We start from the raw sequence: 21,981 nt of genomic DNA, 5'->3' as shown, positions 1-21,981 counted from the left end.
TAGCCCAGGCAGGTTTCAGCAGCAGTTTAGTTCAGCAGCCCCTAGCCTGGCCTGGTTCAGCCCACAACTTTGGGCAGGGGTCCAACTCCATCCCATCTAATTTGAGACTTTTAGTTCCCAGGACCCCTCAGGAATGAATCTGGGGCTTTCACTGAATGTCTGAGCCTGGAGCTCTGCAGCCTACTCACCATAGTGCATTTCATCCTGCTTCTCATCTGTGGTTCTGAGCACACCCACCGCCACCCCCCACCCCCCGCCATGCAGAATAATGGCTCATAGAGATGTCTACATTCTAATTCCAGGAACCTGTGAATATGTTATTTTACATGCCAAAAAGGAATTTACAGGTGGGATTGAGTTCAAGATCTTGACAATGGAAACAGCGGATGTCACAGAAAGAAAGAGGTTTGAAGATGCTACACTGTTGGCTTTGAAGAGGAAGGAAGGGGCCACGAGCCAAGGAATGCAGGCGGCTGTAACATTTCCTCTGAGTCACCTATCTCCCCCTTTCCCTTATAAGGACTTTTGTGATCACATCAACTCATTTGCAGAATCCTAGATAACCTCCCCATGTCAAGATCCTGAACTCATCCCCATCTGTGTGAAACAGATTTCCCCTGGACTCTTCAGAATAAACTCAGGCCTGTTGACACCTTGATTTTGAGCTCAGTGAAACCTATTTTTTGGCCTTTTTATGGCTGTGTAATATTATATTGTATATATGTACCACATCTTCTTTTGAAAAAATTTTTTTAAATTTGTAGTTTATTTTTTTGAATGTGCTGCACGGCTTGCAGGATCTTGGTTCCCTGACCAAGGATTGAACCTGGGCCCTCTGCAGTGAAAGCGCCAAGTCCTAACCACTGGACCATCAGGGAAGTCCCTCAGTTTTCAGTGTTTGTTACAACTTCCATCAGTTCAGTTCAGTCGCTCAGTCGTGTCCGATTCTTTGCGACCCCATGAATTGCAGCATGCCAGGCCTCCCTGTCCATCACCAACTCCCAGAGTTCACACAAACTCACGTCCATCGAGTTGGTGATGCCACCCAGCCATCTCATTCTCTGTCGTCCCTTTTTCCTCCTAAGAAACTATCTTTTTGTTTGTTTGTGTTTTGGTTTTGTTTTCTTTTTGAATATTTTGAATCTCCCCTCCTTTTCTGTATGTGGAGTGGGAAAAGACTATCAAACATGAATTTGCCCACAAATTGATACTTTCTCTAGGAATGAACAGTGACCATTTATTAAAGTGGGAAAAACAGATCAGTAACGACAGGAGTGTGTAGAGTAGTAGCTAGCATATTTTTAGTACTTTAGGAAGCTGCAAAACTTTTTTCTAAATCACACATATACCATGTATGTATCTATAAACCTAACATTGTAAGGCTTAAATGAGTTGCCAGACTGTTTTCATTTTTTAAAAATATTTATTTATTTGGCAGTGCCAGGTCTTAGGAGAAGGCAATGGCAACCTACTCCAGTACTCTTGCCAGGAAAATCCCATGGACGGAGGAGCCTGGTAGGCTGCAGTCCATGGGGTCACGAAGAGTAGGACATGACTGAGCGACTTCACTTTCACTTTTCCCTTTCATGCATTGGAGAAGGAAATGGCAACCCACTCCAGTGTTCTTACCTGGAGAATCCCAGGGACAGGGGAGCCTGGTGGGCTGCCGTCTATGGGGTCGCACAGAGTCGGACACGACTGAAGTGATTTAGCAGCAGCAGCAGCAGCAGCAGCCAGGTCTTAGTTACATGGGAACATTTAGCTGTGGCGTGAAAACTCTTGGTTGTGGCATGCAGGATCTTAGTTTCCTGGCCAGGAATCGAACCCAGGTCCTCTGCACTGGGAACAAGGGGTGTTATCGGAGAAGTCCCTAGAGTGTTTTTAAAATAGCTATAACTTGAGAGTGCAAGTACTGCACTGTGCATTGAAATCTGAAATATCTTTTTATCCCTGTCATCTATCCCTCTAAATTAAGGAAATAGTTCACCTTCTCTAAACTTCCCGTTCACCATCTGCCTTTCTCAGAGTTTATGGGGGTAATAACAATCATTAAAGGCTTTTGAGCAATTAGAATTGTTTTCTTGTTATTAGACTGGTGATTATCTATAAGAAAACCATCATACAAGTTATCTATTGCTGCAAAACAAATTACACCAAAGCTTAGTAACTTTAAAAAAAAAAAAGGACAAATATTTATTATCTCACATTGTTTCTATGGGTCAGGAATTCAAGAGCAGCTTGTCTGGGTAGATCTGGCCCCAAGTCTCCCACGAGGCTGTGGTCCTGATGTCAGACATGATGCAGCTGATCTGAAGTTGATTAGGGCCAGAGGATCTGCTCCCACCCTGCCTTACTCACGTGGATGACGAGTCAGTGCTGACTGTTAGTAGGAAGTCACAGCTTCTCTCAAGGATCTCCCCATAGGGCTGCCTGAGTGTGTTTACCACTCAGCAGCTGACTTTCCACAGGGCAAGCAGTTCAAGAGAGAACAAGGAAGAAGCTTCAGTGCCTTTTACGACCTAGCTCAGAAGTTCAAGGTATCCTGTCCACAGCATCCCACTGGCTACACAAGTCAACCCTACTCAGCATGGAGGGGACCATGCAAGGGCACAAGTAACAGGAGACAAGGATCACCAGAGCTAGCTTAGAGGCTGCCTACCATGACCTAGGAGAAGGTTCTATTATTTAGTCTTCTGCCATAAGGCTTTCCTTATCTCATACAGCCTAGAGAGGCAGATTAGGAAAGAAATGCCAGGGTCAGTTAGTCCCCAACATCTAGCTCACAGCAATCACTTCCTTTTTTCTTTTTAGCACTTTAAAAAAAATTAGGTTTCCTTTAAAAAAAAAAAAAAATTATTTGCTGCTCTCAGGCTTTCTCCAGTTGCAGTGCTCAGGTTTCTCATTGTGGTGGCTTCCCGTGTGTCAGAACATGAGCTTTAGGGCACAACGGCTTCAGTAGTTGCAGTGCGCGGGCTTAGTTGCTCTGAGGCATGTGGAATCTTCCCAAGCCAGGGATTGAACCCATGTCCCCTGCATTGGCAGGCGGATTCGTAACCACTGGACCCCCAGGGAAATCCAAGAATCACTTCTTTAAAATCATATCACTTAAAAATCTCTACTGATAATTTAAAACTGAGTTGCATAAGCCTTGCCTCATTTGCATGAGAACCCCCAGATCTCCGAAGAGCAGAAAACCTGCCTTATGCTTCGGAAACTCTTCAAACATTTTGCCTGCTCCTTGGCACAGAGTTAGGGATACATACACTTTTGTAAACTTGACAGACTGTCAACAGGCATTTGAAGAGTAACTCACTGGTTAATGGGCTTCCCAGATGGCGCTAGTGATGAAGAATCTGCCTGCCAATGTCGGAGATGCAAGAGTCGCAGGATCAATCCTTAGGTTAGGAAGATCCCCTGGAGGAGGAAATGACACCCCACTTCACTATTCTTGCTGCCTGGAAAATTGCATGAGCAGAGCAACCTGGTGGGCTACAGCCCGTGGGGCCACAGAGTCAGACACAACTGAGCACATCATTGGTTATTATCCAGCCACCACCTCCTGACTCCTAACTTCTTAATTTGATGTTTCTGTGTGTTTTGAAAGCTTGGGCTTATGGGAGTGACTGACTCCAGAATTTAAGGAGAAGTTAGCTTTAGGGTGAATCTGTCCACACTGAGGTTGAATTTAGAGTCCAAATAGGAGCCAAACTGGGTATATACAGAACCAGAAATATTGCCAGTGTCCTTGTCCAGGGATCCTAGTGAGGCACATTGGATAGAAGAAGTATGTGTAAACCGAGAGGCAGGATGTCAGAGGTGGTGGAGACGCAGCTGCATCTGCTGCATGATTTTTAGGCAAGTCCTCAGATCACTGAGGGGCTTCCCTGGTGGCTCAGTGGCAAAGAATCCGTCTCCAATGCAGGAGACACAGGAAACATGGGTTCAGTCCCTGGGTCAGGAAGATCCCCTGGTGAAGGAAATGGCAACCTGATCCAGTATTCTTGCCTGCAAAACCTCTATGGGCAGAGGAGCCTGGCAGGCTACAGTCCAAAGGGTTGCAAAGAGCTGGACACAATTAAGCACGCAGGCAGAGCGCTGAAGCAACAGCACACACGTGCCAGATCACCTAAACTCCCTGGGTGTGGTTTCCTTATCACTTAATTGGGACAATAATGGCCATGTGTTTTCAAAGATGTGAAGCAATTGGACCTCTCCTACTGGAAGGACCATAAATAGTTATAATCACTTTATAGAGCACTGGCAATATCCAGTAGAGCTTACGATGTAATACCACACCTCAGCAATTCTATCCTTGGTCTGACCTTCTAGCAAAAGTTCTCAACCCTGGTTGCATGTTAGAACCACCTGAAAGAGTTGCATTTTTGTTTTTTTTTAAATCCTAATGTCTCAGTTCTATCCTCAGGGATTAAGATTTTATCAGTTCTGGAATGAGGCCCAGAAATTGTTTTTTTTAAAAGCTCCCAGGGCTATTCTAGTGTGCATTTTGCCAGCGAGAAGCTCACAGGGACAAAGAGCTATCCACCTGGTGCACCAAATACGTAAAGCCACAGGGATTAAGCATCTAATTGAAAAGCCAATCTTTAAAATTCTTTTAAAAAGATAGAAAACTAACACATGACCTTGGGATCTGGAAGGAGTTCAGAAGATTCAAAATGCACTCACCAGAATGGATAAGACAGATCTATATTTGTCTTTGATGTGTAAAAATCATGTATTTGAAAAGATGCCATAAACAAAGAGAACAGAGAAGCCACCAGGTGAAAGAAGTAATCAGAGAATCAGATAAGCAAGGGATCTGTGTTCATAACATAAAAAGAATTCAAATGTGTCAGTAAGAAAAAGAGGAAAAAAAAGATGAATTATCTAATAGCCATTACTTTATTGTAAGGAGAATAGACAAGTAAAATACAGAGTTATACAAAGAACTTTTCAGCAGGAAAATAATGAATCAACTATGAATTAATATATATACTCAGGGACTTCCCTGGTGGTTCAGTGGTTAAGACTCCAAGCTTCCAAGGGGCATCAGTTCAATCCCTGGTCAGGAAAGTAAGATCCTGCAGGTTGCATGATGCAGCCAAAAGAAAAATTCAAACAAAAATATGGTGGTGGTGGTTTAAGTCGTGTCCGATTCTTGCGACCCCATGGACTATTGTAGCCTGCCAGGCTCCTCTGTCCATGGAATTCTCCAGGAAAGAATACTGGAGTGGGTTGCCATTTCCTTTTCCAAGGGATCTTCCCAACCCAGGAATCGAACCCAGGTCTCCTGAATTGCAGGCAGATGATTAACTGACTGAGTTATGAGGGAGGCCCTATAAACAAATAAACAAACAATATATATATATATTTACATATTTCATACATGTGTATTAACCAGGGCACTGGACATGTCATTTGCTACATGGTGTGGCCTGTCAGGCCTAGTCAGGGTCTGACAAAATGTGGTCCACGGGAGAAAAGAATCCAAACCACTGCAGTATTCTTTCCTGGAGAACCCCATGAACACAATGAAAAGGCAGATGAGACCCCCAGCTTGGTAGGTGTCCCATATGCTGGGGGAATAGTGGAGAAACAGCTCCAGAAAGAATGAAAAGGCTGGGTTAAAGCAGAAAAGTCACTCAGTTGTGGATGTGTCTGGTGGTGAAAGTAAAGTCCGATGCTATAAAGAACAACATTGTATAGGAATCTGAAATCTTAGGTCCACGAACCAAGGTAAATTGGATATGGTCAAACAGGAGATGAAAAGAGTGAACATCGACATTTTAGGAATCAGTGAGCTAAAGTGGATCGAACCCAGGTCTCCTGCATTTCAGGCAGATTCTTTACCAGCTGAGCCACAAAGGAAGCCCAAGAATACTGGAATGGATAGACTGTCCCTTCTCCAGCGGATCTTCTCAACCCAGGAATCAAATCAGGGTCTCCTGCATTGCAGGTGGCTTCTTTACCAGCTGAGCTATCAGGGAAGCCCAGAACTAAAGTGGATGGGAATGAGCAAATATAATTCTGATGACCGTTACATCTACCACTGTGGGCAAGAATCCCTTAGTAGAAATGGAGTAGCCCTCATAGTCAACCTAAAGAGTCTGAAATGCAGTACTGGGTGCAATCTCAAAAATGACAAAATGATCTCGGTTCGTTTCCAAGGTAACCCATTCAATATCACAATAATCTAAGTCTATGCCCCGGCCACTAATGCCAAAGAAACTGAAGTTGAACTGTTCTATGAAGACCTACAAGACCTAACACCAAAGCAGGTCTAACACCATTAACTAGAGCTAACACAAAAAACAGATGTCCTTTTCATCTTAGGGGAGTGGAATGCAAAAGTAGGAAGTCAAGAGATACTTGGAATAACAGGCAAGTTTGATCCTGGAGTACAAAATGCAGCAGGACAAAGGCTAACAGAGTTTTGCAAAGAGAATGCACCAGTCATAGCAAACACTCTCTTCCACAAGAGACGACTCAACACATGGACAGCACCAGATGGTCAACACCGAAATCAGATTGATTATATTCTTTGCAGCCAAACATGGAGAAGCTCTATACAGTCAGGAAAAGCAAGACCTGGAGCTAACCGTGGCTTGGAACATCAGCTCCTTATTGAAAAATTCAGGGTTAAATTGAAAAAAGTAGGGAAAACCACTAGGCCATTCAGGTACGACCTAAATCAAATCCCTTATAACTATACAGTGGAGGTGATGAATAGGTTCAAGGAATTAGATCTGTTAGACAGAATGCCTGAAGAACTATGGATGGAGGTTCGTAACACTCTACAGGAGGTGGTGACCAAAACCATCCCCAAGGAAAAGAAATGCAAGAAGACAAAGCTGAGGAGTCCTGACAAATAGCTGAGAAGAGAGGCAAAAGGCAAAGCAGAAAGGGAAAGATATACCCATCTGAATGCAGAGTTCCAGAAAGTAGCAAGGAGAGATAAGAAAGCCTTCTTCTGTGAACAATTCAAAGAAGTACAGGGAAACAACAGAATTGGAAAGACTAGAGATCTCTTCAAGAAAATTGGAGATAGCAAGGGAACATTTCATGCAAAGACATTCACAGTAAAGGACAGAACGGCAAGGACCTAACAGAAGCAGAGGGGATTAAGAAGAGGTGGCAAGAATACATAGAGTATACAAAAAAGGTCTTATTGACCCAGAAAACCACACTGTCCTAGAGCCAAACATCCTGGAGTATGAAGTCAAATGGGGAAGTGTTACCACAAACAAAGCTAGTGGAGGTGATGGAATTCCAGCTGTCACCATGTCAGCAAATTTGGAAAACTCAGCAGTGGCCACAGGACTGGAAAAGGTCACTTTTCATCCCAATCCCAAAGAAAAGCAATGCCAAAAAATGTTCAAATTATCATACAATTGCACTCATTTCACCTGCTAGCAAGGTAATGCTCAAAATCCTTCAAGCTAGGCTTCAGCAGTACTGGAACTTCCAGATGTACAAGCTGGATTTAGAGAAGTCAGAGGAGTCTGAGATCAAATTGCCAACATCCCCTGGATCATAGAAAAAGCAAGGGAATTCCAGAAAAAAAAAAAATCTACTTTTACTTCACTGACTATGCCAAAGTCTTTGACTGTGTGGATCACAACAAACTATAGGAAATTCTTAAGGAAATGCAAATACCAGACCTTACCTGTCTCCTGATAAACCTGTAAACAGGACAAGAAGTAACAGCTAGAACTGGACATGAAACAATGGACTAGTTCAAAATTGGGAAAGGAGTACGTCAAGGCTGTTTATAGTCACCCTGCTTATTTAACTTTTCTGCAGAGGACATCATGTGAAATGCCAAGCTGGATGACTCACAAGCTGGAATCAAGAGTGACAGGAGAAATATCAACAACCTCAATACGCAGATGATACCATTTTAATGGCAGAAAGTGGAGAGGAATTAATGAGCCACTTAATGAAGGTGAAAGAGGAGAGTGAAAAAGCTGGCTTAAAACTTAACATTCAAAAAACTAAGATCATGACATCTGGTCCCATTACTTCACGGCAAACAGAAGGGGAAAAAATGGAAACAGTGACAGATTTTATACTCTTGGGCTCCAAAATCACTGCTGAAGGTGACTATAGCCATGAAATTGAAAGACACTTGCTCTTTGAAAGAAAAACTATGAAAAACCTAGACAGCATATTAAAAAGTAGAGACATCACTTTGCCAAAAAGATCCATATAGTCAAAGCTATATGGATCTTTTTTCAGTGGTCATGTACAGATGTGAAAGTTGAACCATAATAAAGAAGGCTGAGTGCCGAGGATTTGATGGTTTTGAATTGGGTGCTGGAGAAGACTCTTGAGAGTTCTTTGTACTGCAAAAAGATCAAGCCAGTCAATTCTAAAGGAAATCAGTCCTGAATATTCATTGGAAGGACTGATGCTGAAGCTGAAGCTCCAGTACTTTGGCCACCTGATGCAAAGAACTGACTCATTGGAAAAGCTCCTGATGCTGGGAAAAATTGAGGGCAAGAGGAGAAGGGGATGACAGACAATGAGATGGTTGGATGGCATCAATGACTCAATGAACGTGAGTTTAAGTAAACTCCGAGCGATAGTGAAGGATAGGGAAGCCTAGTGTGCTGTGTAACAGAGATCAGTTCATGGGGACATGACTTAGTGACTGAACAACAACAACAAAACAAAAATAATGGTGATCAATAAAAACAAAACCTTCAAAAAAAAAAAAAACCTTCAGTTGATACAGTATGACACCAATTTTCTGAGAAAATTTGAAACACAAATCAATACCATACTAGTAAAGGTTGTACAAGTGTAAATACATATACGGGTCTGGAAAACACTATCCTGAGTTTTATTTTTACCTCCAAGAAGGAAGGGAAATAGGATTGAGGTTTTGGATAAGTCTGTAATATTTTAGGTGTTAATTGTATTGGTAAAAACATGAATGTGTTGTATCATATTTTGTTTGCTTTACAATACTATAAAAATTATTGGAAAATTAGTTCTAGCATCTTTAAGGGCTAATCCTCTAGAACCACAATAATTTTTCTGGTGTGAAATCCTGATCTGATTTTCCTGGCTTTGTCATTTTAAAGGCAAGGTACATGAACTTGTAGAGAACCCAAGGCAGAAAGTCTTTATTTCGCCATAAGGAGTCATGATAGCTCAGAATCCGCCTGCAATGCAGGAGACCCCGGTCCGATTCCTGGGTCGGGAAGATCCGCTGGAGAATGGATAGGCTACCCACTCCAGTATTCTTGGGCTTCCCTGGTGGGATGGTACAGAATCTGCCCGAAATGCGGGAGATTTTGGTTCGATCCCTAGGTTGGGAAGATCTCCTGGAGAAGGGAACGGCTATTCTTGCCTGGAGAATTCCATGAACTATATAGCCCATGCTAAGTCGCTTCAGTCGTGTCCGACTCTGTGTGACCCCATGGACAGCAGTTCACCAGGCTCCTCCGTTCACAGGATTCTCCAGGCAAGAATACTGGAGTGGGGTGTCATTTCCTTCTCCATAGTCTCAAAGAGTCAGACAGGACAGAGCTTTCGCAAGGAGTAATGTTGGTGTTTTAGCTTCCTATATGTGATAAACCCTAAGCACCCGTTTGGGGGCGCCAGAGGACAGCACAAGCCCGCGGATCCCGGGTTCTCCCGGGGGAATGGAATGGGCGGGTTCACACTCGTTAATAATCAAAGCTCTCCTGGGCTCTTACCTCCTGAAGTGTCTCGCGATAACAGTAGCACACGCTGTTTTTAACGCCCTGGGCTTGATACAGTTAGGGTTTGCGGAGCCCCTGAAATGCAGCTTATTTTTGATCTGAATACTTAGATCAAAGTATTCTTGATCTTTGATCAAGAACTTTGAGAACTGAGTCAGTTGGCAGTGTTTCTTTCATTGGGTAGATGGCAAACCACTCCAGTACTCTTGTCTGGAGAATCCCCAGGACGGAGGAGCCTGGTAGGCTACAGTCCACGGGGTCCCAAAGAGTTGGACACAACTGAACGACTGCACTTTTTTCTTTTCTTTCTTATGGAAAATTGATCTGACTGAGCCTTGGTCTTTCTGATGCCCCCAGTATCCTCATAAGCAGGAAATGAGGCTGCTTGATAAATGTGCTTTTCTCATCTCTTGCGAAATTGTCATATATTAAAAAATAATTGGAAAGAAATAAAGGCTGATCAAGGTTGGTACCCAAATATTATAACAAAAATTACATTTAGGTAGGTTGATGCCTGGTGAAAATGAAGACTGAATGGCTTAAGGAGGGTCTTCTGAGAAGTCCTGTTAAAATCATCTGAGCAAGTTAGGAGGAAGCCTTCCCATTGGATAGCAAAAGAAAAGATCACCCGAAAGTCCCCTCCCTTTGGTCCCCTTGACCAGTGATGGAACTGCTCACATCTGTGACGTACAATGAAGTAGCCACTAGCCACGTGTGGCTGCAGAGCGCTGAGCTATTGTTGGAACCAAGAACAAAATTTTACTTTTTATTTAATTTTAGTTCTTTTCAATTTCAGTAACCACATGTGGCTACTGAATTGGGCAGTCAGCGCAGGTCTAGATATTTTTAAATGTCCATTTTTGTGTCGCACCACTAATATATGCACTAAAGAAAATGAGATGCATGTTAAATTCAAATTGGGGTGTATATACGTCTATATTTTCCCCTACTGATGTCAAATGTACTTATAAATACACACATTTTTTCCTTTCCAAAAATGGAATCACACTTAACATATTCTCTTAATGTTTTAAAAAAGTAATATACAGGGAACATATCCCCATGCCAGAACTTTATATAATTTTTAATAGTTGGAACATCCTCTGTTCAGTGGCTAATAGTGGACAGTTACGATTCGAAGCACACTGGCCACGTTATCTCATGTGATCCTCACCACCTTGTGGGGTAGATATGACCCCATTTTGCATATGTGTGCGCTCAGTTGCTTAGTCATGTCTGACTCTTTGTGACCCCATCGACTGTAGCCTGCCAGGCTCCTCTATCCATGGAATTTTCCAAGTAAAAATACTGAAGTGGGTTGCCATTTCCTTCTCCGAATTTTACAGATGACTTCTCTGAAATATGTAAAGATGAGCATGTACTTTCTGAAACTCAAGCAGAGGAAGTGGGGGAATCAGGGTTCTAAGGCCCCCAACCAGCTGGGCTGACTTCCGAGCCTGCTTTTGAATCTCTCTGCTTCAAATAAACTTTTTAAAATCGACATATAGTTCATTAACAATGTCATGTTAGTTTCAAGTGTACAGCAAAGTGATTCAGATAGATATAGATATATTCTTTTTCAGATTATAGGTTGTTACAAGATGTTGAGTACAGCTCCCTGTGCTGTACACCAGGTCTTTGTTGTTCACCTAGTTAATGCATAGCGCACAGTCGGACCCGACTGAAGCGGCTTAGCAGCAGCAGCAACAGAGTGAGGTACAGAGAAAACAATGCTTAATTTAAGCTGAATTAGTTTAGGTAGGGGAGATAAATTAGGAGTTTGAGATTACCATATACACACTGCTGCTGCTAAGTCGCTTCAGTCGTGTCCGACTCTGTGCGACCCCATGGACTGCAGCCTACCAGGCTCCTCCGTCCATGGGATTTTCCAGGCAAGAGTACGACTGAGCGACTTCACTTTCACTTTTCACTTTCATGCATTGGAGGAGGAAATGGCAACCCACTCCAGTGTTCTTGCCTGGAGAATCCCAGGGACGGCGGGGCCTGGTGGGCTGCCGTCTATGGGGTCGCACAGAGTCGGACACGACTGAAGCGACTTAGCAGCAGCAGTGTGTATATGGTAATCTCAAACTCCTAATTTATCTCCCCTACTTAAACTAATTCAGCTTAAAATAAGCATTGTTTTCTCCGTACCTCACTCTGTTGCTGCTGCTGCTAAGTCGCTTCAGTGGTGTCCGACTTTGTGCGACCCCATAGACGGCAACCTACCAGGCTCCTCCGTCCATGGGATTTTCCGGGCAAGAGTACTGGAGTGGGGTGCCATTGCCTTCTCCTAATTTCCCCCAAATCTGTTTTTAGAAAAGTAAAACTCCTAACTGTAGGTTTATGCACATTAGTCATTTTACTGACATCATCCTCTTTGGGACATTTTCTTCAGAGCTTGATGTGTGACCCCTAAAGAGACAGATAGCTCTCTGTTTAAGGTTAAGGTCTCTTTGGAAACGAAGCCACTCAGACCCTTCAGCTTCGCCCTTCCCCCTCCCCCTCTGCAGGTCTCTGCAAGGCATCTGCTTCCTCTGGGATTTCAGTTGACAGCATCAGCCCTCTTATCCTTCAGCCAACCTTTCTGTAACTGATATCCCCTGTGGATGAGAGGGAGCAAAGCCTCAGGTCACTGTCAAAAGGACCGTAACCCTTGCTTCAGCCAGAAGTGTGTGCTTGGGGACAGCAGGGGGATGGAGTAACAGGGCCTCGGTTCTAATGAGGGTCGAGGGAAAGTCACTAATCAGCGCCATGCCCAGGACTTTTCCTAGGCTCTGCTGAGGTAAAATCAAGAGAAAAATAAAGCATGACACCATATGCCTTGTGCCCAGGAGCCCACTGGAAAGGAGGAAACGGGAGCAACCATCAGAGACAGTGGCGCTGACTGCCAAGGAACTCCATGCTCTTGCTTTCCACAGAATCTGATGAATACTTGGATTGTTTAGTGCAGAAAACACACACCCCCCCAAAGTCCTGGAAGTGGATAGAGGTGATGTTTGCACAATATTGTGGCTCTACTTGCTGTTCAGTCTCTAAATCGTGTCGGACACTTTGCAATCCCATGGACTGCAGCACGTCAGGCTTCCCTGTCCTTCACTATCTCCTGGAGTTTGCTCAAACTCATGTCCATTGAGTCAGTAAGGCTATCCAACCATCTCACCCTCTGCCACCCTCTTCTCCTTTTGCCTTCAGTCTTTCCCAGCATCAGGGTATTTTCCATTGAGTCGACTCTGCCTCAGGTGGCCAAAGTATTGGAGTTTCAGCTTCAGCATCATTCCTTCTAATGAATATTCAGGGTTGATTTCCTTTAGGATTGACTAGTTTGATCTCCTTGCTGTCCAAGGCTGTACTTAATGGCACTGACTTGTACCTGAAGTGGTTCAAATGGTAAATTTTACATTATGTGGGTTTGATCACAATTAAAAAGAAAAATAAAAACCAGAAGCTCAGTTCAGTTCAGTTCAGTCACTCAGTCGTGTCTGACCTTTTGTGACCCCAAGAATCGTAGCACGCCAGGCCTCCCTGTCCATCACCAACTCCCGGAATTTACTCAAACTCACGTCCATCGAGTCGGTGATGCCATCCAGCCATCTCATCCTCTGTCATCCCCTTCTCCTCCTGCCCCCAATCCTTCCCAGCATCAGGGTCTTTTTCAATGAATCAACTCTTCGCATGAGGTGACCAGAGTATTAGAGTTTCAGCTTTAACATCAGTCCTTCCAATGAACATCCAGGACTGATCTCCTTTAGAATGGACTGGTTGGATCTTCTTGCAGTCCAAGGGACTCTCAAGAATCTTCTCCAACACCACAGTTCAAAAGCATCAATTCTTCCTTCGGCACTCAACTTTCTTCACAGTCCAACTCTAACATCCATACATGACCACTGGAAAAACCATAGCCTTGACTAGATGGACCTTTTTTGGCAAAGTAATGTCTCTGCTTTTTAATATGCTGTCTAGGTTGGTCATAACTTTCCTTCCAAGGAGTAAGCGTCTTTTAATTTCATGGCTGCAGTCACCATCTGTAGTGATTTTGGAACCCCAAAAAATAAAGTCTGACACTGTTTCCACTGTTTTCCCGTCTATTTCCCATGAAGTGATGGGACCAGTTGCCGTGATCTTCGTTTTCTGAATGTTGAGCTTTAAGCCAACTTTTTCACTCTCCACTTTCACTTTCATCAAGAGGCTCTTTAGTTCCTCTTCACTTTCTGCCATAAGGGTGGTGTCATCTGCATATCTGAGGTTATTGATATTTCTCCCGACAATCTTGATTCCAGCTTGTGCTTCATCCAGCCCAGCGTTTCTCATGATGTACTCTGCATATAAGTTAAATAAGCAGGGTGACAATATACAGCCTTGACGTACTCCTTTTCCTATTTGGAACCAGTCTGTTGTTCCATGTCCAGTTCTAACTGTTGCTTCCTGACCTGCATATAGGTTTCTCAAGAGGCAGGTCAGGTGGTCTGGTATTCCCATCTCTTTCAGAATTTTCCACAGTTTATTGTGATCCACACAGTCAAAGGCTTTGGCAGAGTCAGTAAAGCAGAAATAAATGTTTTTTCTGAAACTCTCTTGCTTTTGCCATGATCCAGTGGATGTTGGCAATTTGATCTCTGGTTCCTCTGCCTTTTCTAAAACCAGCTTGAACATCTGGAAGTTCATGGTTCACGTATTGCTGAAGCCTGGCTTGGAGAATTTTGAGCATTACTTTACTAGTGTGTGAGATGAGTGCAATTGTGCGGTAGTTTGAGCATTCTTTGGCATTGCCTTTCTTTGGGATTGGAATGCAAACTGACCTTTTCCAGTCCTGTGGCCACTGCTGAGTTTTCTAAATTTGCTGGCATATTGAGTGCAGCACTTTCACAGCATCATCTTTCAGGATTTGGAATAGTTCAACTGGAATTCCATCACCTCCACTAGCTTTGTTCGTAGTGAAGCTTTCAAAGGCCCACTTAACTTTGCATTCCAGGATGTCTGGCTCTAGGTGAGTGATCACACCATCATGATTATCTGGGTCGTGATGATCTTTTTTGTACAGTTCTTCTGTGTATTCTTGCCACCTCTTCTTAATATCTTCTGCTTCTGTTAGGTCCATACCATTTCTGTCCTTTATTGAGCCCATCTTTTCATGAAATGTTCCCTTGGTATCTCTAATTTTCTTGAAGAGATCTCTAGTTTTTCCCATTCTGTTGTTTTCCTCTATGTCTTTGCACTGATTGCTGAGGAAGGCTTTCTTATCTCTTCTTGCTATTCTTTGGAACTCTGCATTCAGATGCTTATATCTTTCCTTTTCTCCTTTGCTTTTCGCTTCTCTTCTTTTCACAGCTATTTGTAAGGCCTCTCCAGACAGCCATTTTGCTTTTTTGCCTTTCTTTTCCATGGAGATGGTCTTGATCCCTGTCTCCTGTACAAAGTCATGAAGCTCAGTTACTTGCATCTAAAACCTAATATCCATTCCTTTTATTTTTCATTGAGTATGTTGACTTTTTTTGTCTTGAACATACAACAATTAGCTTCAGATGTGCCTTGCAAAATGATCACCAGGCTACGTCTAAGATCTATTTTTTATTTTAATTTTTGTACTGAAGTATTGAACTTTTTGTATTTTTTGTATTGTTATTTTTTATAATGAAGTATGTTGCATTAGTTTCAGATGTACAGTATAGTGGTTCTGTTTAATGTATATATGTATCTATTCTTTTCTCAGATTCTTTCCCCTTACAGATTGTTACAAAATATTGAGCATAAAGTTCCTTATGCTATACAGTAGGTCCTTGTTGATTATCAATTCTATATATAGTGTTATGTATGTGTGAATCCCATATTCCTACTTTATCCCTCCCTCTCTTCCCTTTCACAACCATAAGTTTGTTTTCTATGTCTGTTGGTCTATTTCTGTTTTGTAAATAAGTTCTTTTGTGTCATTTTTTTAAGACAACACGTATAAACAGTTACATGTAATATTTGTCTTTCTTGGTCTATTTTACTTCATTTAGCATGATAACCTTGAGGTCCATCCATGTTGCTACGAATGGCATTATATCATTATTTTTTATGGCCAAGTAATATTCCACTGTATGTATGTACTGCATCATTTTGTTCTTAATTTTTTAAATTTACTTTTTGGCTACACCCCTTAGTTGGCAGGATCTTAGTTCCCTTACCAGGGATCGAACCCAGCCTCCCTGCAGTGGAAGTGTGGAATCCTAACCACTGGACCCTCAGAGAAGTTCCTGCACCACATCTTCTTTATCCACTCATCTGTGGATGGACATTTAGGTTACTTCCACGTCTTGGCTACTAAAAGCTATTCTCGATTCTCTCCTTTACTTACCCCATCTGACCAACCTATCAGGAAGTCTTGTACCTCCAGGAGACTTCCACAATTTGTCCTCTCTGTCTCTGCATCCACACTTGGTCCAAGCTACCATCCATACGTTTAATTATGACACCAGTAACCTCCTAATTCCTAACTCATCCCCCTGATGGACTCTTGCCCTCCTGCAGCCCACTGTCTCCTAAGCAGCCAGATCATAACTTAGCTTATAGTGTTCTCCTCGCTCAAAATAAATGGCTTACTCCTGGCTCTTAGGATAAAAGCCAAGCTCCCCACCTGGTCTCTGGGGTTTACGCCATCTGTCACAATCAGCCTCTCCAGCCCCATCTCTGACCACGTCCTCTGGCTTAGCTCTTTCTTTCTGCTCCTTGAGTGTGCTAAGCTTGCTCCCACATCAGGGCTTTGCTCCTGCTGTTTTCTCTGCCTGGTCTCCTTCCTGGCACCCAGACCTCAGCTTCCTGTCACAGAAAGGCCTTTCCCTTCTGAGTCTAAACTAGCCGCCGAGTCCCTCTATCACATATTCCTGAACAGCCTTTATTATTTCCTAATATGCTTTTTATTCTTTTTTGAAAAACAAACTATTCATTTGGTAAACACAAATTATGTCTATGTCTCAGACACACTTTTAAAAAAATATTTATCTATCTATTTATTTTTTGGCTGCACTGGGTCTCTGTTGCTGCGCAGACTTTCTCTAGGTGTGTCATGCAGGGGCTACTCTCTAGGTTCGGTGCACGGGCTTCTCATTGTGGTGGCTTCTCTTGTTGCAGAGCACAGGCTCTAGGGCGTGTGGGCTTCAGTAGCTGTGGTGCATGGGGTTAGTTGCTCCGTAGCATGTGGGCTGTTCCTGGATAAGGGATCAAACCCATGTCCCCTGCCTTGGCAGGTAGATTCTTAACCGCTGGAACACCAGGGAAGTCCTTTTCTTGTTTGTTTGTCTAATTATGTATGGTTCATGTCCTCCCCCTAGAATGGAAACTCAGCGAAGAGCAGGAACCTGCAGGGCTGGGTCTCTATCATCTAGAATGGAGCCTGGCCTGTCCCAGGTGCACAGTATATATATATGACTAAGTCAGTGAAAAACTAAAGTGTGTTTCTCTAACATGGGGAATATCACTTGTATTGGGCTGAATGGTGGTGCTCAAAAAGATATGTCCACGCCCCAGAACCTGTGAATGTGCCCATATTTGGGAAAATGGCAGTAGGTTGATGTAGATAAATTCAGAGTTTGGGATTAAAATGTACTGCTGCTGCTGCTGCTAAGTCACCTCAGTCGTGTCCGACTCTGCGACCCCATAGACAGCAGCTCACCAGGATCCCCTGTCCCTGGGATTCTCCAGGAAAGAACACTGGAGTGGGTTGCCATTTCCTTCTCCAATGCATGAAAGTGAAAAGTGAATGTGAAGTCGCTCAGTCATGTCCGACTCTTCACGACCCCATGGACTGCAGCCTACCAGACTCCTCTGTCCATGGGATTTTCCAGGCAAGAGTACTGGAGTGGGGTGCCATTGCCTTCTCCATTAAAATGTACAGATTACTATATATAAAATAGATAACTGGATGATGCAGGGAACCCAAAGCCGGTGCTCTGTGACAACCTAGAGGGGTGGGAGGTCTGTTTAAGAGGGAGAGGACATGTGTATCCCTGTGGCTGATTCATGTAGATATGTGGCAGAAACCATCACAATATTTTAAAGTAATTATCCTCCAATTAAAAATCAAATTAAAAAAATAGATAACCAACAAGGTCCTACTGCCTAGCTCAGGGAACTATACCTGATATCTTGTATTAACCTTTAAGGGAAGAGAATGTAAATAAAGTGAGTATGTATATCTGACATGGAGAAGGAAATGGCAGCCCACTCCAGTATTCTTGCCTTGAGAATCCCATGGACAGAGAAGCCTGGTGGGCTACAGTTCATGGGGTCACAAAGAGTCAGACACGACTAAGCAACTAACACACACACATGTGTGTCTGAATCACTTTGCTGTACACCTGCAGCTAACACAAGATTGTTAATCAACTATATTGCAATAAATTTTTTAAATGGTCTTTGCAGATATAATTAAGTTGAGGATCTTATGATGAGATCATCCCAGATCCCAGCTGAACCTTAAATCCAAGGACAAGTGTCCTCAGAAGGCATGGAGGAGGTGGCCACATGCAGACAGAGGCCGAGATTGGAGTGATGGTGACACAAACCAGATTTCCTGGAGCCACCAGAACCTGGAAGATGTAGGGAGGGATCTTCCCGTGTAGAGCCTTTGGAGGGAGCACGACACCGCCAACACCTTGATTTCAGACTTCTGGCCTCCAGAACTTTCAGAGAAGACATTTCTTGTTGCTTGAAGCCACCCAGGTTATGGTGACTTGTTACAGCTGCCCTAGGACACTAATCTTCTGAACTCTTTTGGCAAAAATTAACTGTGTGTTCCCTTTGATATTAAATTAACCATGAATAACAGTATGCAATTCTTTCCCACTTGTGTGTCCTTTTTCTACCACTTGATAACTAAAGGAAGGATAACTAAAGGAAGTTCTGCTTCTTGGCATTGCCCACAGAGTGTTTGCAGAGTGTTAGGGTCAGAGCGGGCACTTGGCAAGTCAGTATTGATTGAACAGTAGGGAATATTGATACACTCCCTCTCAGATCGAGTTTACAAAGCAAAGACTCTGGCATCATCAGGGGTCCAGGGAACTTTGCTGCCTGTTGCCATCACTTCATGGCAAATAGATGGGAAAACAATGGAAACAGTGACAGACTTTATTTTTTGGAGCTCCAAAAGCACTGCAGATGGTGACTGCAGCCATGAAATTAAAAGATGTTTGCTCCTTGGAAGAAAACCAAGACAGCATATTGAAAAGCAGAGACATTACTTTGCAAACAAAGGTCCGTCTAGTCAAGCCTATGGTTTTCCCAGTAGTCATGCATGGACATTAGAGTTGGATTATAAAGAAAGCTGAGAGCCGAAGGATTGATGCTTTTGAACTGTGGTGTTGGAGAAGACTCCTGAAAGTCCCTTGGACTGCAAGGAGATCAAACCAGTCAATCCTAAAGGAAATCAGTCCTGAATATTCATTGGAAAGACTGATGTTGAAGTTGAAGCTCCAATACTTTGGCCACCTGATGTGAAGAACTGACTCATTTGAAAAGACCCTGATGCTGGAAAAGATTGAAGACAGGAGGAGAAGGGGACAACAAAGGATGAGGTGGCTGGATGGCATCACTGACTCAATGAACATGAGTTTGAGCAAGCTCTGGGAGTTGGTAATGGACAGGGAAGCCTGGCATGCTGCAGTCCATGGAGTCGAAAAGAGTCCGACACTACTGAGTGACTGAACTGAACTGAAGCCTTGAGTTGATACCAGTTTGGGTATAATTTCGGCTTTGTCCACACTGATCTGCCGTCTCTCAAACTCAGCCTTGATATGACATCAACTATTGTTGTTGTTCAGTCTCTAAGTTGTGTCTGACTCTTTGCGACTCTGTGAACTGTAGCACGCCAGGATCCTCTGTCTAATGGGATTCCCCAGGCAAGAATACTGCAGTGTGTTGCCATTTACTTCTCCAGGGAATCTTCCCGGAGCAGGGATCAAACCCATGTCTTCTGCATTGACAGGTGGATCCTTTACCACTGAGCCACCAGGGAAACCCACATCAACTATACTTCAACTAAAAACAACAACAACCGCTTATAACTCCTGTTACCTCAGTGCCCCCAAGCCTGACTACTATGGAAGATGTGTTCTCTAACTGGGACTTGTAGGCTTGTCAAAATAACTGAGCTCTGTGCTTCTCTGGTGGTCCAGCAGCTAAGACTCCGTTCTCTGAATGCAGGATGCCCACAAGCCACCACTAAGACCTGGCACAGCCAGATACATACATAAATAAATATATTTTTTAAAAAGTGACCGAGTTCTGGGAGGGGGACCTCCCAGATGGTGTTGGAGGTGGTTCATGGCTTTGTCCTTGATCCTCATTTGCTCCCTCTGTGGGCACACACCCGAGTCTGGTGGTCTTTGCTGGTGGCCTTCTCAGGTGACAGAGGAAGTGACAATGGAGAGAAAATCAAAGTGGAAAAAATAACTCACAAGAAAGCAGGAGACGTAGCAGGCCCCAGGGAAAAGCAAGGACCTCAGAGTCACTGGAAGCTGGTTCTGGACAAATAAAGACTAGGCTCTGATCTGCGGGCCCCTCAGGCGCAGACAGCCACGTTGGGGAGTGGTGGATGCTGGCCTTTTCCTAAGAGGATGCCTCTATTTGTCTTTCCTTTTCTGACTTGGGATTTTTCCACTTTGTCTTTCCTGCCCAGGCTTCTCTGGGGATCCTTGCCCTCCTTCTGAACTTGCTGGTGAGAAGGGCTTCGATAAATGCTCCATGGGGTGCTCAGGAACCCCTCTCTGAAGAAGGCGTCTGGACCCTCCTCCGTCCCCTACTCACCCTGTTCCTGTTTGAGGGCTGAGGGCAGGGATGGTTGACTTTCCTGCACTGGGGCAGCAGAGGGCAGGTGTGGCCACTTGGGCGGCGTCTGGGACAGAGAGTCTGGGAAGTGTGTCTATTTTCCATTCCTCTCCACTTCCTCTTATGGATCCCTCTCCTCCCTCCCCCCAATTCCCCTCGCCCAACACCATTTTCTTTCCAAACACAGAAAAGAGCAAAAATCAGTGTGAAGCAGGAAGTAAAGGGAAAGAGAGGGAAAGAGCAGAGAGAGATGGGAAGGTGGTACCCCGAGGTTGCAAGGTGAGGCTTACTTGAAGAGCAAAGTCGATGCAAGTGATTTATTTAAGAAAGGGTTGTTCAAGAGGCAAATCAGCGGTGCTAAGTACCTTCTAGAGAGCTAAGACTCAGGTTGGATTCCTCCAAGGGTAGAGTGGCTCAACTTCGGACTATGAAGATTGAAAATAGCCCCTGAATGGACTTCTCTGGTGGTCCAGTGGTTGAGAATCTGCCTTCCAATATGCAGGGGACACAGCTCGATGCTTACTTGGGGAACTAAGATCCACAGGCCGCAGGGCAACTAAGCCTGTGAGACTCAACTAGATAAGCCTGGATGCCGAAACAAAGACCCAGTGTGGCCAAAAAGCAATCAAACAAGCCAACCAAAAATGGCCACTGAAAAAAATGTAGATGAAAGGAGAGAGGCTTCCACCTGCCCCATCAGGTACAATCTGTGAAGTGAGGGGTGATACATATGATGGGGTCACACAGAAACACATGCTTCTGCACGTACACACACACATACACACACACTCTTTGGCTTAGAGTAAATCTATCTGGTCCTTGCAAAGATGGGCTCGATAAAGGACAGAAATGGTATGGACCTAACAGAAGCAGAAGATATTAAGAAGAGATGGCAAGAATACACAGAAGAACTGCACAAAAAAGATCATCATGACCCAGATAATCATGATGGTGTGATCACTGACCTAGAGCCAGACATCCTGGAATGTGAAGTCAAGTGGGCCTTAGAAAGCATCACTACAAACTAAGCTAGTGGAGGTGATGGAATTCCAGTTGAGCTATTCCAAATCCTGAAAGATGATGCTGTGAAAGTGCTGCACTCAATATGCCAGCACATTTGGAAAACTCAGCAGTGGCCACAGGACTGGAAAAGGTCAGTTTTCATTTCAATCCCAAAGAAAGGCAATGCCAAAGAATGCTCAAACTACCGCACAATTGCACTCATCTCACACGCTAGTCAAGTAATGCTCAAAATTCTCCAAGCCAGGCTTCAGCAATTTGTGAACCGTGAACTTCCTGATGTTCAAGCTGGTTTTAGACAAGGCAGAGGAACCAGAGATCAAATCGCCAACATCCACTGGATCATGGAAAAAGCAAGAGAGTTCCAGAAAAACATCTATTTCTGCTTTATTGACTCTGCCAAAGCCTTTGACTGTGTGGATCACAGTAAACTGTGGAAAATTCTGAA

At 43.8% G+C, this 21,981-nt stretch overlaps 1 non-coding gene across 1 annotated transcript; it reads right to left on the bottom strand.

Moving 5' to 3' along the window:
* Positions 1 to 805: 805 nt before the first annotated feature.
* TRNAE-UUC lies at positions 806 to 878 on the bottom strand. The gene has a single exon. It is a non-coding gene; the product is annotated as a tRNA-Glu (tRNA).
* Between the last annotated feature and the right edge of the window lie 21,103 nt (positions 879 to 21,981).

Source organism: Bubalus bubalis, chromosome 5 (genome assembly GCF_019923935.1).
Source record: "Bubalus bubalis isolate 160015118507 breed Murrah chromosome 5, NDDB_SH_1, whole genome shotgun sequence".
NCBI classification, from domain to species: Eukaryota; Metazoa; Chordata; class Mammalia; order Artiodactyla; family Bovidae; genus Bubalus; species Bubalus bubalis.
Note: the sequence above shows the minus strand (reverse complement) of the source record. Positions and strands in the feature narration are given on the sequence as shown.